The sequence below is a fragment of the Rhinoraja longicauda genome, chromosome 8 (assembly GCF_053455715.1).
Source record: "Rhinoraja longicauda isolate Sanriku21f chromosome 8, sRhiLon1.1, whole genome shotgun sequence".
In the NCBI taxonomy this organism is placed as follows: domain Eukaryota; kingdom Metazoa; phylum Chordata; class Chondrichthyes; order Rajiformes; family Arhynchobatidae; genus Rhinoraja; species Rhinoraja longicauda.
This window is the reverse complement of record NC_135960.1, coordinates 4,652,349-4,667,521: the sequence shown is the minus strand read 5'-3', so window position 1 is coordinate 4,667,521 and position 15,173 is coordinate 4,652,349.

Genomic DNA, 15,173 nt, shown 5'->3' with positions numbered 1-15,173 from the left:
GACTGGGTAAATGTAAAAATTGTCCCTAGTGTGTGTAGGATGGTGTTAATGTGCGGGGATCGCTGGGCGGCGTGGGCTCGGTGGGCCGAAGGGCCTGTTTCAGCGCTGTATCTCTAAAAATCTCTTCACAGTCTCTCTCGGCAGCACAGCAGCATCTTCCCAAGGCCGTTTGAGGATGGGCTTTCCAACAGTGCTCAGATCCCAAACAACGAATAAAATAAATCAACGTAATGAATGTTGAAATCTCCCAGGAAGTTCTGCCTCAGTGTTGAGAAATAGAGACTGTGTGTTGATCTCAAGGGAGCCATAGTCCTTTTCTTTTTACTTAATAACGGAGCAACATAATGAGACAATGAAATTACTTGAAAGGTGCTGGAGTAACTCAGCGGGTCAGCCAGCATCCCTGGAGAACAGGAGTAGGCCTGGATAGTGTGCATATGGAGAGGATGTTTCCACTAGTGGGAGAGTCTAGGACCAGAGTCCATAGCCTCAGAATAAAAAGACATATCTTTAGGAAAGAGATGAAGAGGAATTTCTTAAGTCAGAGGGTGGTGAATCTATGGAATTCATTACCACAGAAGGCTGTGGAGGCTTTCAATCGATATTTTTATGGTGAAGATTGATAGATTCTTGATCAATACAGTTATGGGGAGAAGGCAGGAGAATGGGGTTGAGAGGGAAATATAGATCAGCCATGATTGAATCGCAGAATAGACTTGATGGGCCGAATGGCTTAATTCTGCTCATGCAACTTACATTTTGGGTCGGGACGCAATCAGTCTAGAGAAGGGTCAAGACCCGAAACATCGCCTATACAGTACATGTTCTCCAGGAATGCTGCCTGACCCACTGAGTTGGTTTAGTTTAGCTCAGAGAAACGGTGTGGAAACAGGCCCTTCGGCCCACCAAGTCCGTGTCGACCAATGTTCATCCATACACTAGCTCTATCCTACACACTCGAGGCAATTTATAGAAGACAATTAGCCTACAAACCTGTATGTGTGTGGAATGTGGGAGGAAACCTGAGTACCCACAGAAAACCCACGTGATGACAGGGAGAACATGCAAACTCCGAACGACAGCACCTGTAGTCAGGATTAAACCCCAGTCTCTGGAGCTGTAAGGCAGCAACTCTACCGCTGCGCCACTGTGTCACCAACCTCTCAGTTACTCCAGCACTTCGTGTCTTTTTCTGTAAACCAGCATCTGGAGTTCCTTGATTCTACAATAACATTACTTGCATTGAAGTAGCGACCTTCCCATCCTCAGATTCTCCCGAGCAGTAGACCAGCCAACTTAATCAAAGACTTGTCCCACCCTCGGCCATTCCTTCTTCTCCCTGCTCCCATCGGGCAGAAGGTAGAGAGGTTTAAAAGCGCACACCACCGGACTCAGGAATAGCTTTGTCCCCTCTGTTATCAGGCTTCTGAAGGTTCTTCCATAAGCTAGGGTACTGTCCAATTCACCTCTAACCCATTGTGGACATTGGACTTTATGGAACTGATGCGCTATAATGCCGAGAACTATATTCTGCACTCAGTATCTTCCCCTATAGTACTTGGGTTTGTATAACCTGATTGCATTATTGTATCTGATCGCTAGCATGCAAAACAAATCTATTTAACTGTACCTTGGTACACATGACAATAATAAACCTGAGCCTAATTTGGTTGAATGCAAAACATAGCACATTAAATAATACAACACTCCTTGGAATTCTGATGGAGCCTCAGACTGAATTGCATGTATCAAACATGATTAGCGCATATAAATTAAGAGCTCTCACTATGATTAATAGTGTTCACACGTTTTCACCAAGGAATATACAGGATTTGTTCCTTTCACACATACTCTCTCAACATTGGATTGCAATGCAGAATTAATGGGTTCCTGAGGCCCAGTGGTTCATTACTCTGACCTTCCAGGCATTACAATAACATCAGGACACATTAATCACTATGCAATCTGTTGTGGTGGCTCGAACAAGCATAAATCTTTGATATCCACAGCTGAGGTAGGTCCACAGGGAAGCGCGGAGCGTAGGAATGAGAGGGGAACGCTCTGCATTCATTGCACTTCCCCACGTCAGTGAAGGGAGTGTCCACAGCAGATGCCTCGGTATGGCACAGTTGCCGCCTTACAGAGCCAGGGACCTAGGTTCGATCCTGACCACTGGTGCTATCTGTACGGACTTTGTACGTTCTCCCTGTGACCTCATGGGTTTCCTCCAGGTGCTCTGGTTTCCCTCGCACGCCAAAGTCGTGCAGGTTTGTAGGTTAATTGTCTTGGGTAAAAATTGTAAATTGTCCCTAGTGTGCAGGATACTGCTCCTGCACTAGATTGCTGGTCGACGTGAACTCAGTGGGCTGAAGGGCCTGTTTCCGCGCTATATCTTTAAAGTCTAAAGTAAAGCCTCCTGAATGTGTGCTGAATTAGGCCATAGTAACGATGGCTATTCATGTTCACAAGTTATAGGAGCAGAATTAGGCCATTTGGCCCATCAAGTCTACTCCGCCATTCAATCATGGCTGATCTATATTTCCCTCTCAACCCCATTCTCCTGCCTTCTCCCCGTAACCCCTGACACCCTTACGAATCAAAAATCTATCAATCTCCACCATAAAAATATCCACAGCCTTCTGTGGCAGTGAATTCCATGTGAATAAAAGTGGCCATGTTAACGGAGAAATGGTTGAATTACTAACTAATAATCCACATGCTAAACTCCCAATCCATTTATCCCAGATCTAAAACCATCCTATCGGCTCTCGAATGTAAATTCCATCAAGTTACTCGAGACCCATAATGGATGCAAATCATCTTTCTTTTAGTTTGAGAATTGGAAAGGATGCAGGGAAGATACTCGAGGGCCTAAGTTTAGTTTGGGTTAGCTTAAAGCGACAGTGTGGAAACGGGCCCTCTCGTCCACCCTGAGCAACGATTACCCTGTGCGGTGTATGGATAATCAATGGTCGGCGCAAACTCGTTGGGCCGAAGGGCCTGTTTCCACGCTGTGTCTCTAAAAGTAAATCTCTATAAAACTAAAGTCTCAGGTTGGGACTCTTCTTCAAACTGACTGCAGTGGGAGCCGGAAAAGAGGTGGGAACGGGGCAAAGTATGGCAAGTGATAGGTGGATGCAGGTTCCCCAACAGAAGCAGAATAATTTCTCCAGAAAACTCAGTGAGTGGAGGATAGTCACTTTGAAATTCCATATATAGAATCAATGTTCGTCACTCATTGGGCTGTCGGCATGAAGCAGATTTTCCTGGATATCTTCACTCTGGGCTTGCTGTTAGTATTATTATCACACGCAGCTTTAAGGTGTAAAAAAATAATGTGGGGAATAGGTAGGGTGAATGCAGTGTGTTTTTTTTACCAGGAGTTGGAGATTCAAGGTCATTGGTTTAAGGTGAGAGGGGAAAGATTTAATAGGAACCCGAGGGGCAACATTTTCACACAGAAGTTGGTGAGTGCGTGGAACATGCTACCAGAGGAGGTAGTGTAACAGGTAGTGTTGCAGGTTGAGGCAGGTACTGTAACCACATTTAAAAGACATCTGATACATGGATTGGGAAGTACATGGATAGGAAAGGTTTAGAGGGATACTAGTGGACCCATTGGGCCCAAATCTCTCCTGCATTGATGCAGCATCCTCTCCTCCCCCCTCCCCTCTCTCCCCCCTTCCCCTTCCCCTTCCCCCTCTTCTCCCCCTCCCTCCCCCTCAACTCCGCTTATCCTCCCTCCACCCCCCTCCATCCACCCATCCCTCCCTCCCTCTCCCCTCCCTCCCTTGGAGATAGATTTAAACCTTAAAATGTGAATAACTTTTAAAATATAACACGAATTTCAATGAAACTTCTTCCATTAACTCCAAAGGGACGACGGTGAGTAAGGTGGGCCTAAAATTGTCGCGCTATCGTGTACCGTTTTGGCTGTAATTCAGGAACAAACAAACAAACAAACAGAGTTTTAGTATATAGATGGGCCAAATGTGGGGAAATGGGACTAACGTAGATGGGGCATCTTGGTCAGCATTGGCGAGTTGGGCTGAAGGGCCTGTTTCCGTGCTGTACGGCTCCATGACTGTGTGACTTTATGCTATTCAGTTCAATACACACCCACAGTGACTCATTTGGCTGGTGTAGGTGAGCAGAATTATTCAGTTACATTAGTGACTGTGGGTGAAGATCAAATATCAAGGCTCGTTAAATATTTATGTTGCTCTTGTCTAAAGTGGGTTTGGGGAGAGTTGCACAGGGCTCCAAGTTAGGCGGTGGTGCCTTGCGGGAGTCCTGCTTGACAGAACATAATGTGCCTCTAATTAATGCAGAGAGGCAGAGGCTGTTAACTCAAATAGCCATGGTGGAGAGGGCATCGCAGTTCCGACAGGAGTCATGCATTATTCACGCCCTTGGGCTCTGTGAATAGCCAATTAAGGCCAATGTAGAAGCAGCTGGGCTTCCCTAGGTCCTGATTACTTGGTGGAGAGGGAGAGAGAACACACATGCACATGCATCTGTGCACACACACAGTCTCGCACGCGCACACACACATGCTTCTGTACACACACACGTACACACAGCCACGTGCACATGCATCTGTGCACACACACAGTCTCGCGCACACACACACACATGCTTCTGTACACACAGCCACATACACAGGCATCTGTGTATAAACACACACACTGCCACATGCATCTGTGTACATACGCACCGTCTCATGCGCACAGACATACATCTGTGCACAAACACAGTCTCACACATGCAGTCTCACGCACATGCACACACAGACCCATGCACATGCATCTGCGCGCATACGCTACACATTCACACACACACACATAGTCTCGCAAGTGCGCACACATGCACATGCATCTGCGCACATACATACATATGCACACAGAGAGATATACATCTGTGTACATACACCACACATTCACACACATATATGCACAAACAGAAATATGCAGTCACAAACACACACTAGCTTTGTCTCACACATGCACACACACATGCACGTAAGCACATACACACACATATGCACACACTGAGATATGCATGCACACACACACAGATGTTGATATACATGCACACACAAACACATGTACATGTACACACTTACATTGAGTCTGAAGAACGGTTCTGAACTGAAACGTCACTGAACTGAAACGTCACCTATCCATGTTCTCTAAAGATGCTGCCTGACCTGCTGACAGCACTTTATAGTCTACCAGTTTGATATATCTTTGGTATAAACCAGCATCTGCAGTTCCTTATTATTTACACACCTAGGTTGTGGGTTAATTTGTTTCTGTAAATTGGCCTGAGGTGCAGGATGTGAAACTGGGATAACACAGGTCTAGTGTGAATGGGCGATTGTTGGTCGGCGTGGACTCAGTGGGCCAAAGGCCCCGTTTCAATAGACAATAGGTGCAGGAGGAGGCCATTCAGCCCTTCGAGCCAGCACCGCCATTCAATGTGATCATGGCTGATCATTCTCAATCAGTACCCCGTTCCTGCCTTCTCCCCATACCCCCCGACTCCGCTATCCTTAAGAGCTCTATCTAGCTCTCTCTTGAATGCATTCAGAGAATTGGCCTCCACTGCCTTCTGAGGCAGAGAATTCCACAGATTCACAACTCTGACTGAAAACGTTTTTCCTCATCTCAGTTCTAAATGGCCTACCCCTTTTTCTTAAACTGTGGACCCTTGTTCTGGACTCCCCCAACATTGGGAACATGTTTCCTGCCTCTAACGTGTCCAACCCCTTAATAACCTTATACGTTTCCACATTGTATCTGTACACTAAACTAAACAGAAGAGAGGGAAGGACAGAGCACTCCAAATTGGGAACAAACAGACGAGGGAAATACAGCTGCCGGAAATTTCGAAGACAGTGTGTGCTGAAAACAGTAATTTTGATCTTTCAGCACTGATGGAGAGATCAAAACAGATGTGGTCAGCTCATCCACAGCTGGTGACTTGCTGAACGTATGTTCTCGGATTAACCCGAGTGCCCCCCTATGTATTGAGACAGAGGCGGTGCATGCCTTCATTAGTTCGACACCCAACAGACAACGTTTCAGGTTAATTTCTCCTTCCGCTGTGCCCGAAGTTGCTGAAAATTTCCTTCCCTAAACATCTCTGTCATTATTCACTGCTTAAGATGTTTCTTCAGCAGTGAAGCCTCGCCCGCCGTGGAACCGGGAACCCGCCTGGAGTCGTCCGCAGCTCACCTCCCGCCCGACCCCGAAGACCGGGGAAGGAGGGGTGGAGGAAGCGGCAATGGCGACAGACGCTGAACAAAGGGCCGTTTCCAAGATGGCGGCAGACGGAGAAGAGGATCGGTGTTGCCAGGACAACGGGCCTTTAAGGCCAAGATAAAGCGGCACTCTTAAGAAGTTTCAAACTTTGTGGGCGCCGGTAACGTGGCGACTCTTTGTGTACTGTCTCGGTGAAGTTTACGATTACACTACAATCGTTGCACTTTTGTATCCATCCATGATTGTGCTTGTGGACAATCTAGCCTTAGAGGGAGTACAGAGAAGGTTGACCAGATTGATCCCTGGGATGGCAGGACTTTCATATGAAGAAAGACTGGATAGACTAGGCTTATACTCGCTGGAATTTAGAAGACTGAGGGGGGATCTTATTGAAACATATAAAATTCTTAAGGGGTTGGAGAGGCTAGATGCGGGAAGATTGTTCCCGATGTTGGGGAAGTCCAGAACCAGGGGTCACAGCTTAAGGATAAGGGGGAAGTCTTTTAGGACCGAGATGAGAAAACATTTCTTCACACAGAGAGTGGTGAATCTGTGGAATTCTCTGCCACAGAAGGTAGTTGAGGCCAGTTCATTGGCTATATTTAAGAGGGAGTTAGATGTGGCCCTTGTGGCTAAAGGGATCAGGGGGTATGGAGAGAAGGCAGGTAGAGGTTACTGAGCTGGATGATCAGCCATGATCATATTGAATGGCGTTGCAGGCTCGAAGGGCCGAATGGCCTACTCCTGCACCTATTTTCAATGTTTCTATGTTATCTGTTGTATGATTTTACTGGATTGGATGCAAAACAAAGAATTTCACTGTACATAGATACTTGTAATAATAAAGTATCACCATAATCATCATCCTTAAAAACCTAATGCATATACTGTTGTTTCTAATATCTCCTTAGAGACCCAAAGTCAAACTCTGTTTGATAATATGTTCTATGAAGCATCTTGAGATGGTTAAAACATTAAAATACTGTTAGTTTAGGTTTATTATTGGCTTGTGTACCGAGGTACAGTGAAAAGTTTTTGTTGCATGCTAACCAGTCAGTGGAAATATTATACAACATTACAATCAAGACATCCACAGTGTACAGGTTCAGGATTAAAGGGAATAACGTTTAGTGCAAATATAATCCAGTAAAGTCCGATTAAAGATAATCCGGGGGGTCTCCAATGAGGTAGACAGTATCTCAGGACCGCTTCCTACTTGAATGGATGGTTCAGGTACCTGAAAACAACCGTGAAGAAACTATCCCTGAATCTGGAGGTGTGCGTTTCATACTTCTGTAACGCTTGCCTGATGGGAGAAGGGAATAGAGGGAGTGACCGGGGTGAGACTGGTCCTTGAATATGCTGCTGGCCTTGCCGAGGCAGCGTGAAGTGTTGATGGAGTCAATGGAAGGGAGGTTGGTTTGCATGATGGTCTGGGCTACCTCCACAACTCTCTGCAATTTCTTAATTTTAGATGAATCTCTCAAAATCGCTGCCTTCGAAGCTGGTGGAGATCGGATCATGAAATATATTTAAGTTGGAATTCGATAAATATATGAAAGATCGGGGAATTGCGGGCAATGGGGAGCTGAGACAGAGAGGTGGTGAGCCTAGTGTACATCAGCCACGATCCTATTGAATGGTGGGGCTAGTTTTAGGGGTCAGGCAGCCTACTCCTGCTTAATGTGAAGATAGACACAAAATGCAGGTGTAACGCAGCGGGTCAGCCAGCATCTCAGATTGTTTGAAGAAGGGTTCCGACCCGAAACGTCACCTATCCATTTTTCTCCAGAGATGCTGCCTGACCCGCTGAGTTACTCCTGCACTTTTGTGTCTATCTTCGTTATAAACCAGCATCTGCAGTTTGTTCCTACACATCCTGTTTTCTTGTGACTGTGACTGAATAGCGGGAAAATAAACGACGCAAATGTCCGTATTTACAGAAGCCGCCAGTCCCAAATGGCAGTTGCTAGGCAACTAATTGAAATATTAATTATTGATGAATTAATTAGTCTCTTCGCTGGCAAGATATCTCTCGCTTATCAATGGGTCTCATTATGCCTTATTTCCCTAATGCCTGACATTTAGACTTGGAGGAAGTGTGCAGAAATGTGTCCTGGGTCGTGTGCTGTTACTTTAAGGCTGGACAAGGTCAAACGAAAAGGCACACGTGCAAGTCTCAAGGATCAAAAACCTCACTTTAGACTTTAGAGATACAGCGTGGAAACAGGCCCCTCGGGCCACTGAGTCTGCACTCCGTCTACGTCGCATCTGCGCCCGGGATGAGGTGTTTCACACTAGGGCATCAGAGATGTCCTCATTCTTCAGGAAACGGGGCTTCCCCTCTTCCATTATAGATGAGGCTCTCACTAGGGTCCCTTCTACATCCCGCAGCTCCGCTCTTGCTCCCCCTCCCCCCACTCGCAACAAGGACAGAATCCCCCTCGTTCTCACCTTCCACCCCACCAGCCAGCGTATCCAACAAATCGTCCGCCAACATTTCCGTCACCTACACCGGGACCCCACCACTGGCCATATCTTCCCATGCCCTCCCCTTTCTGCGTTCCGCAGAGACCGTTCCCTCCGTAACTCCCTGGTCCACTCGTCCCTTCCTACCCAAACCACCCCATCCCCGGGCACTTTCCCCTGCAACCGCACAAGATGCAACACCTGTCCCTTTACCTCCCCCCTCAACTCCATCCAAGGACCCAAACAGTCTTTCCAGGTGAGACAGAGGTTCACCTGCACCTCCTCCAACCTCATCTATTGCATCCGCTGCTCCAGATGTCAACTTATTTACATCGGCGAAACCAAACGCAGGCTCGGCGATCGCTTCGCTCTACACCTGCGCTCGGTCCGCGTTAATCAACCTAATCTCCCAGTGGCTGAGCACTTCAACACCCCCTCCCATTCCCAGTCTGACCTTTCTGTCATGGGCCTCCTCCAGTGCCACAGTGAGTCCCACCGGAAATTGGAGGAACAGCACCTCATATTTCGCCTGGGCAGCTTGCAGCCCAGTGGTATGAACATTGACTTCTCCAACTTTAGATAGTTCCTCTGTCCCTCTCTTCCCCTCCCCCTTCCCAGATCTCCCTCTATCTTCCTGTCTCCACCTATATCTTTCCTTTGTCCCGCCCCCCTGACATCAGTCTGAAGAAGGGTCTCGACCCGAAACATCGCCCATTCCTTCTCTCCTGAGATGCTGCCTGACCTGCTGAGTTACTCCAGCATTTTGTGAATAATCTGCACCCAGCAGCGATCACCCCGCATGCAAGCACTATGCTACATACTAGAGATAATTTACACTTCTTTTGCCAACGCCAATTAACCTACAACCCTGTAGGTCTCTGGAGTGTGGGAGGAAACCGGAGCCCCCGGAGACAACCCACGCGGTCACGGGGAGAACGTACAAATTCCGTACAGACAGCAATCGTAGTCAGGATCGAACCTGGGTCTCTGGCGCTGTAAGGCAGCAGATCTACCGCTACGCCTGTTCACACCACACCTTTGTTTCAGGCGGCACGAGCATTGTCACTGAAACAGAACATTTAAATTCTTACTTACAACTTCACCTAAATTAAAGTACGAGAACCAGATGCAGGAGCGGTCCATCAAGTCTTCACATCTGCTTCATTTGAGGGTGGCACTCTTCTCCGTGGATTGTCACCTTGTGGTGGTGGAGAAGCTCGTGTGGTCCTGAGGTCCTGAGAGCGATGCCGTCTGGAGCTACGCTCCCAGTAGGGTCACCCATGGCGGTAAGGTCAAGGGGGAGGTCCCTGACAAAGAGCAAAAGAGCGATCCAACCAAGACCTCAACGGTGGAACAGGCGGTGGATGATGGCTGACTTTAGTGGAGCATCACAACGGCTGGGAAGGCAGATGAAGGCTGCAGCAGAAAAGTGTCCCCGGTCGTCTTGGACTCCACGCCACTGGATAATGACCCAGATCTGTCAAGGGCCGTGTGTGGTGGCTGTCTGTGCACCAGTCTCCCCACGTTAAACAACGTCACGCACAGGCGTCCAACATGAGAGGACAGCCATACTCGCTTTGAGTGACCGCCAATGATGATGAGGGTGGCACTGTGGTGCAACTGGTAGGACCCTGGTGCCAGTGGGACCCTGGTTCGATCTTGGCCTTCGGTTATATATGTATACGGAGTTTGCATGTTCTCCCCCTGACCTGCGTAGGTTTTCTCCAGGTGCTCCAGTTTCCTCCCACACTCCAAAGAGGTGCGGGTTTGTGAATTACCATCCGTGAATTGCCTCTAGTGTGCAGGGAGTGGATGGAAAAAATGGGATAACACACGCATCCCTGTGTGGTATCTCAGCTGCACGGAGGCAGAGAGGAAAGCTCTTCAGCGGGTAGTCCATAGAACTCAGAAGACCATCGGAACACAGCTACCAGCCTTGGAGGGCATCTACAACACACGATGCCTCAGAAAAGCCCACCAGCATCCACAAAGACTCTTCACACCCCCGCAACAGTCTGTTCGAACTTCTACCATCGGGCAGACGATACAAAGCCTTCTACGCCCGCACCTCCAGACTCAGGAACAGCTTCATCCCCAGGGCCATACCTGCTGAGCCGGATGGTCACATCGAACAGTGAACCGGCACAGACCTACTTGCACTTTATTCTGTTTTAAAATTGTTCTAATTTGTCTCATTGGGTTGTTTACTTAATACTGATTATCATATCATATCATATATATACAGCCGGAAACAGGCCTTTTCGGCCCACCAAGTCCGTGCCGCCCAGCGATCCCCGTACATTAACACTATCCTACACCCACTAGGGACAATTTTTACATTCACCCAGCCAATTAACCTACATACCTGTACGTCTTTGGAGTGTGGGAGGAAACCGAAGATCTCGGAGAAAACCCACGCAGGTCACGGGGAGAACGTACAAACTCCTTACAGTGCAGCACCCGTAGTCAGGATCGAACCTGAGTCTCCAGCGCTGCATTCGCTGTAAAGCAGCAACTCTACCGCTACGCTACCGTGCCGCCCATTAGCTAATTGATTTATTGCATCGTATGGGAGGCACATTCCCAATCTCATTGTACCCCTGTACAATGACAATAAAGATGTATTGTAACTAGTGTCAATGCATGATCGATGGTCGGCACGAACTCAGTGGGCTGAAAGGCCTGTTCCTGTGCTTCCAATCAATCAAACAGGCACTTTGGCCCATTGGAGTTCATGCCTCCATTAAACACCCATTAAACCAATCTCAGAATAACCCCATTTAATTCTCCGTACTGTCCCTCTAGATTCTACTACCCTCCTACATTGGTGATTGACAGCGGCCAATCAACCTGTCAAACTGCGTGACTGGGGGATGAGAGGAAACCAAAGCCCCGAATGTCACAGCATAGAAACAGGTCCTTCGGCCCACTGAGTCCCGTGCCGACCATCAATCCCCCCATTCACATTCGTTCTAGGTCATCCTACTTTCTCATCCACTACCTAGAAGCCAGGGGCCGATTTATCGAGGCCAATTAACCTAGAAACCCGCACTTCCTTGGAGCACCGGGAGGAAACCCACGCGGTCACGGAGAGAACGTGCAAACTCCGCACAGGCAGCGGCGAAAGTCAGGATCGAAGCTGGGTCACACGGGAGTTGTGAGGCAGCAGCTCAACCTGCTGCACCACTGTGCCGTCGATTTTATCACACGTCAGTTTGATGGGATCTAGCTGCGAGGTCGTTGACAACCACCTAAACCCCCCTCCTCCCCCGATATACTTCATAAATACTTCACCGGCTGTAAAGGGCTCTCTGCTGATCTTGAATGAATCTTCCTTAGCTCTTCATGTGCAAGTAATTGGATGGGTTATTGATTGGAAGCTCAACAGTGTATACAGATATGTAATTGATGAAACGAGAGGGTTATGCTAACGATCTGTGGCTTGCTGTCGAATCACTCCCTTTTTGTTCCCTTTCTCAATGGTAATTAAGTCTTGGAGTAGGGCAGCGGGCCAGGCAGCATCCCTGGAGAGAAAGAATAGGGCTGCCAAGGGTTATGGGGAGAATGCAGGAAAATGGGGCTGAGGGGGAGTGATAGGTCAGCCATGATTGAATGGCGGAGTAGACTTGATGGGGCGAATGGCCTAATTCTGCTCTTAGAACCTTTGAACTTATGAATATGAATGCGTGACGTTTCGGGTTAAGACCGGAATGGCGGGACTGTCATATGTTGAAAGACTGGAGCGGCTAGGCTTGTATAAACTGGAATTTAGAAGGATGAGAGGGGATCTTATCGAAACATATAAGACTATTAAGGGGTTGGACATGTTAGAGGCAGGAAACATGTTCCCAACGTTGGGGGAGTCCAGAACCAAGGGCCACAGTTTAAGAATAAGAGGTAGGCCATTTAGAACGGAGATGAGGAAAACCTTTTTCAGTCAGAGAGTTGTAAATCTGTGGAATTCACAGCCTCAGAAGGCAGTGGAGGCCAAGTCTCTGAATGCATTCAAGAGAGAGCTAGATACTCTTAAGGATAGCGGAGTCAGGGGGTATGGGGAGAAGGCAGGAACGGGGTACTGATTGAGAATGATCAGCCATGATCACATTGAATGGTGGTGCTGGCTCGAAGAGCCGAATGGCCTACTCCTGCACTTATTGCCTATTGACCCTTCTTCAGACTGAGAGTCAGGGGAGAGGGAAGCGATTGAAAAGATCTAAAGAGGGTAGAAGGCCGTCCAAGGGTGTCCAAAAGGAGGGGGACCGGTGGAGACAGGAGGAGGGGGCATCACTGGGTGTTGAGGACTCCTTCCCATGGAAAAAGGCACAAAGGCAGAGGCGACGGAAGAAAAGCTCCACGTCGTGGCTGACCCGAAACCCGTTGACGTGGGGAGCAAAGGTGAGGGCACCTGTCGAGGACAGACCATTCTTTCTCAGAGAGGGGAGGTCAGAGAAGGATGGTGAAAACACGTGTGGCATTTATTTACGCAGTGAGGAGCACGCGATGATATCTCTCTCCCAACTGTATATGGGTGGTACATGTTGCAAGGTATACACAGGGGTTGGACCATTGAAAAAAAGACTCCCGGAGTCCAGAAGTTCTTTTCAAATGTGGACATTTTTGGAATGAGATTTATGATCGTGATTTGGAGATCGTGGGGGGTGTGGGGAACATTCCTCCTGTCCCCACGTGGATGGGGAATTTTGAAAGAGTGTGCTTCATTTTCACAATGCCGAGTCACGCACAGCACGGAAACAGGCCCTTCGGCCCAGCGCGCCTGTGCTGGCCTTCAGTATCAGGAAACTGAACCATCCTATTAAAAAAAACTAAAGTGTGGCCCTGAACTACCATCCACCTCATTGGAGACCCTTGGACTATCTTTAAATTGGACTTTACTGGAATTTATCTTGCACTAAACATTTCATCCTGGTATCTGTGCACCGTTGACATAGAAAGATAGAAACATAGAAAATAGGTGCAGGAGTAGGCCATTCGGCCCTTCGAGCCTGCACCGCCATTCAATATGATCATGGCTGATCATCCAACTCAGTATCCCGTACCTGCCTTCTCTCCATACCCCCTGATCCCTTTAGCCACAAGGGCCACATCTAACTCCCTCTTAAATATAGCCAATGAACTGGCCTCAACTACCTTCTGTGGCAGAGAATTCCACAGATTCACCACTCTCTGTGTGAAAAAAAACGTTCTCATCTTGGTCCTAAAAGACTTCCCCCTTATCCTTAAACTGTGACCCCTTGTTCTGGACTTCCCCAACGTCGGGAACAATCTTCCTGCATCTAGCCTGTCCAACTCCTTAAGAATTTTGTAAGTTTCTATAAGATCCCCCCTCAATCTTCTAAATTCCAGCGAGTACAAGCCGAGTCTATCCAGTCTTTCTTCATATGAAAGTCCTGCCATCCCAGGAATCAATCTGGGACGCCCTGATTGTAATCATTTATACTCTTTCCGCTGACTGGATAGCATGCAACGCAAGAGACCCAATCCGAAACGTCACCCATTCCTTCTCTCCAGAGATGCCACTGAGTTACTCCAGCATTTTGTCTCTAAATTTCGGTTTAAACCAACTTCTGCAGTTCCTTCCTACACATTTCGTAATTCCAAGCTAAAATCTGGACGGGCATGGATGAGGTGGGCAAATGGCCTGTTAGCATCCTGTGCGACTCTAAGACCCTATCCTTTTTGCCTCTTATGTGCTTGTTAAAGATTTTAAGTTGCCTTTCATCAACTTTCTATGCCCTTGATGACTTCTCAAGATATGGCGTGTTGTTTGTCATTTTTATATTAATCTGTCACCTACACATTGTGAAATGACTGGCGGTGCAAGGCAGGCTGACCCAAGCGAACCTTTAGGATGACTAATGGTGCTTCAAGACGTCCAGGACTCGAGAACTATTAACATTTCAATGTTATTTCTTTTGAGGTAGTCATCAAGAAGTAAAATCATCCCCTGTTTAGTTTGGTTTAGAGATGTAGCGTGGAGACAGGCTCTTCGGCCCACCTAGTACATGCTGACCAACGATCAACCGTACACTAGTTGTCTTACAAACCGGCGACAATTTACAGATCGGTGCCAAATGACCTATAAATCTGTACCCCTTTAGAGTGCAGGAGGAAACTGGAGTACCCGGAGAAAACCCACGTGGTCACGGGGAGAACGTGCAAAGTCCATACAGACAGTGCCCGTGGTCAGGATCGATCCGGGGTCTCTGAGTTGCTGCAAGGGAGTAACTCTACCGCCTTGCCACTCTGCCAACATTGGCGATCTCTCCTCTACACAATCAGTCCTGACCCAGAGTCTCGACCCGTAACGTGGACTGTCCCTTTGCTGCTGCAGATGCTGCCTGACCAGCCGAGTTCTTCCTGCAGTTCCTCTCGTTTTAAATTCCCTTTCGTGACTTTGTTCACCCCTCTGTGCCTTTG